A 4263-nucleotide genomic window follows, 5' to 3' on the forward strand; every position below is an offset into this window, starting at 1 on the left:
AGGGAGAGTGGAGAGTTTGCCATGCAACTTGGCAGAAGTTTTCCCATGCAGTATGGGTGAGGGTGAGTGTGCAGAGGGCAGAGGGTGTGATGGATCTGCACCTGGGATGTTGAAAGACGTGCTGGAGTACAGCCAGACAAAGACTGAGGCTTCTTTCCTCAGTGAAAGTGTATCTGGGGGAAAGGACCACGAGCTGGTACTGAGGGCTGGAAAGGCATGGATGGAGGAATGGGACTAGGCCACGAGCTACAGTATTCAAGAATGACACCCAGAGATGAACTTACAGCTCCACGAGTCAAGTTTCTGTTAGACACCATTGAGCAGGTCATAATTATACCATCTCTGCTGATCGTGGAAGATAAGTGGTATGGAGCCTGGTCAATAACCAAATGGAAGAAACCTTGGAGCATTTACTGGTCATGATCTGTTCAGTTGGATACCATAGTGTCCCTCAAAATAATGGTTTAACAATCTGCTGACATATTTGTGATTATTTGGTGATATATTCATAATATATATCATAAGAAATTTCCTTTAAGTGGTACGCAGATATTTAAGCATAGTGAAAACATCTGGAACCAGAATGTAATCAGTGGCTATATTTAGGTAGTAACAGTGGATTTCCAGATTATGTATATTTTCTGTGTGCTTTTCCCATTTTTGCATAATGAACAGATGGTATTTGTATAATTAAAAAAGCAAATATAAAATAAAATATTTGCAATTTCAATGCATAAAGTTTTCGAGGCCTCTTTATTTTTGATAAACGAAAGTTTTAATTTGACTTGTCTAATAATTTAATCCACATTCCAGTTATTTTGTCTCATTTATATAGCGTCTTAGGATTTTCCTCGCTGTTGCCTTGTCTTGCTTTTTCTCTTTTCCAGTGCTTTTCTCTAGTCCTTCCCCCCACTACAGCCCCAGCTCCATTTATTAGGTAAAATCTCTCTCTTCTTTCACAGCCCAGATCAAAATCACTTCCCCTGAGAAACTTTTTGTGCTCTTCGCTTGAAATGTTTTCTCCCTGAAGAATTCTTAATATCGAGTTTGTGTCATTATCTTGCTTTTTTGTGTTTTGACTTGTTTCAATTTAGTTATTTTTGCTGCTTCTCCTCTTTTATTGTTCATTATTGACCCAATGAAGTGTTATACCTTTCACTTTTCAATCTAATCCCCTCAGTTTGTTAAATCTGGTGGTTGTGAAAACAAGGGTTTAGACACGTTTTTTAAAATATATGACTACCCAATGCAAGGAGCAACTCCACTGTAAGCTAGGGGCTGTATAACATTAGTGTATAAGTAAACTTTTTAAACTTGCTTTTAAGACATTGATTTCTCATTGTAATCAGTGTAGCATAGTAATACAAGATGCTAAAGAACAAAGAAAGTGAAGGTAGAGTAGAAGAGTACATGGGAACTCTGTTATTTTTCTCAGTTATCCTTAACTGCCCCTAAAATCATACTAGAAAACATACAGAGCTCAGTTGTTAATTTACCAAATCCTGTCTATGACATGTGTGTCAGGGTTATAGTCACCAGTGTTTACTAGATTTGTAATAGTTAAAACTTGGAAACAGCCCAGCTGCCCAACTACTGGAGAATAGATAAAGAAGATGTGGTCTTTCTACAAAATGGAGTACTACTCAGCCATAAAGAATGAAAAACTAGAGACATTTATAGCTAAATGGATGCACATTGAGGCCATACTCTTAAGTGAAATAAATAGGACACTCGTGTAAATACAGGATAGTTTATCTGGTGTAAGAAACTGAAAGTGTAAGTAAGAATCAAATGTGTAATAGATAATTTGAAATAGGAAGAAAAAGTCCAAAGGGGAAGGGGAAGTGGAAAGGGTAGGGGAACGGAATAAATATGAGAAAAGGAAAAAAAAGTGGAAACAGATTCTTTGTAAATAGGGAGGGGTGGAGGGGTTGAAGGGAGGGCAGGGAATGGGGAAAAAGTAAGAACCAAGATATATCATGTAAAGGTACAAATTCCCAATGATGAATGTCATTATAGTGTATACCTGAAATGTACCAATAAACTTAATGCATAAAAAAAAGACTATTTCTTGAATGTCAACGATTTCAGCTTATCTTACTCTGCTTTTAAACTTTGCTGTGTTTGAGTGACTGTTTCTCCTCCTGCAGGTGGAGCTTTTCTCTGATGACTGCCATGGTGATGGACTGTGAGAGTCCTGTGGCTGTGTCACTCAGTAATGGGCAGTGCAGACTTTGTTAATTAGGCACACAATTTCCTTCTCTCTGCAAATCATCTGCAAAAGCACAATTTACAGCTTTTAAATGTAAAATCAGTGTTTGCCTTGTTGTTTAAGTTTTTCCAATTGGCTTTGAGATGTTTAGAGGGATCATTTCCGGGTTTAAATATGGAGCATGCTTATTTGATGTGAGGATCGTAACACTAGAACGACTTCTATCAGACACATGATTCCTATCAGCAGCGCTGCGGTGTTCGAGGTGGATCCCTGCGTTTGCAAATGATGTACAGTAAGGGACAGATGCATAATATTTTGAAAACTTATGCTCAGTTATTGCATTTCGTGTTTTGGATGCACTTGCTAATATTTATGAAATGTTTGGTTCATGTGGGTATCAAGATTCTAATCTAAAAGGATTGCAAGTATATTAGGGTACTATCCTCTAATACTTCAAATATTTTTATTACTTATTAACTTTATTAACAGGTGCTTGCAGTTTGTTGACATTTTTTTTAAATCAAGTTGTAAATTTTTATCACAAATTAAAATTGAAGTTCTTAAAAATCTCAACTTGACCAGATATGAAACAATTTTAAAACCTGTAAAGGTATATTGAGAAAAACCAGGCTAAAAAACATACATTTGTCATTACCAAAAAGAGAGGTCTTTAGGTAAAAATAATTTAAAAAAACCCATGCTTAATAGAAAATGCAGACAGTTCTAGTTATTTGGTCAATGGGCAAAAAGCAAGCACTTAAGATCTTCGGTTTCCAATCTTTTGTTCAGTTCTTATTGCTGGGATTTCACATCGGTTTCTTCTTGGTGGACAACTACACCGGCTGATGGTAGAGATGTTAAGCAGGGATTTACTCAGCCCAGCCCTACTGAGCTGGTGGATCGGCTGCTCTAGTGTCTGTGCCATCCTGTGGGTTAGTTTAGTGTTCTCTGGCGTCTGCGTCGATAATTGAAGTTGCTCCGGTAAGCATGTTGCTGCTGACCTTGGGTCTCATCGCCTTGATTTTCCCTATCCTCTTCATTGCGGTCCTCTCTAGGCTGTCTTTGGTGAGGAGGGCCCCTGCGGAATCGTGGTCTATAACCTTGATACATATTCTGTCCAACTTGTCTACCTTGTTCTCCTGCACCCTGGTTGTCAGCACCCCCATCACTTCTCCCTGCAAAGGAGGGCTGGAATGCTGTGGTCGACGCCCACAGGGTCTCCGCGTGCAGTAAGCTGGGTTCCTGGCCTTCAGGAACGCTCTCAGATCGATCCCTCATTCTTTTCCCCACTCTCACTGTTCCAGTAATTCTGCTGGTAATTGCATAGAGGACCCCTACGACGTGGAAAACATCTGTAACAGTTACGGTCTGCTGCGTATTTAACTGCCTTGAACTGGAATGGCACCAGGGCCTGTAACATTTGTTGCCTCTGTACCCTTCTCTTCTTCAACAATGTCAAACTCCAGTCTCCATCTCCTACACTGCAAAGGTACTTCCTGGGGTTATTCTTCTTTATGGCAGTCTGATGAACAAATACATCTTTCTTGGTGTCATTCCTGCTGGTGAAACCATACCAGTTTCTTACATTAACCTTTTTACTGTTCCCCAAACCTTCCTCACTATGACCTTCTTATCCCAGCCAGCAGGCGCCCCCTTTGTGAGGCCTCTGGGACCACCACTCACTGCTTCCCTGCCAGTGGTGCGGGGCTTGGTGACCTCAAAGCTGAGGGCCGGACGGCAGGCAGCTGCTGGGTCCCAGCTTCACTCCTCATAGTTGCTATGACGGTGCCTGGGGCTGGCTGCTGCAGCTGTGCCTCCTCCAGGGGTGGAATGGTAACTTGCCAGGGCCTGCAATACTGAGTATTCCCCAAACACGCTGTAAGGGCTGCAGGCTGCAAAGAGTTAAGTCCCTCGATAGGCTTCCTTTAAGGAGCCAGTCTGACTGAAGCTACATGACTCACAGGAACATCTTCTGAGAAGTGCAGCAGCTCCCAGGTCAGCATGACCTCCCTGCTAAAGAGACCAGAGTAATGGCCTATGAAGCTGTG

The 4263-nt window shown here is 41.0% G+C and overlaps 1 pseudogene; it reads right to left on the bottom strand.

Annotated features, from left to right (window-relative positions):
* Positions 1–3099: 3099 nt before the first annotated feature.
* On the bottom strand, positions 3100–3987 carry LOC104854742 (annotated as a pseudogene).
* Positions 3988–4263: the final 276 nt, after the last annotated feature.

Source organism: Fukomys damarensis, unplaced genomic scaffold (assembly GCF_012274545.1).
Source record: "Fukomys damarensis isolate Sample0158 unplaced genomic scaffold, DMR_v1.0_HiC HiC_scaffold_39, whole genome shotgun sequence".
Taxonomy (NCBI): domain Eukaryota; kingdom Metazoa; phylum Chordata; class Mammalia; order Rodentia; family Bathyergidae; genus Fukomys; species Fukomys damarensis.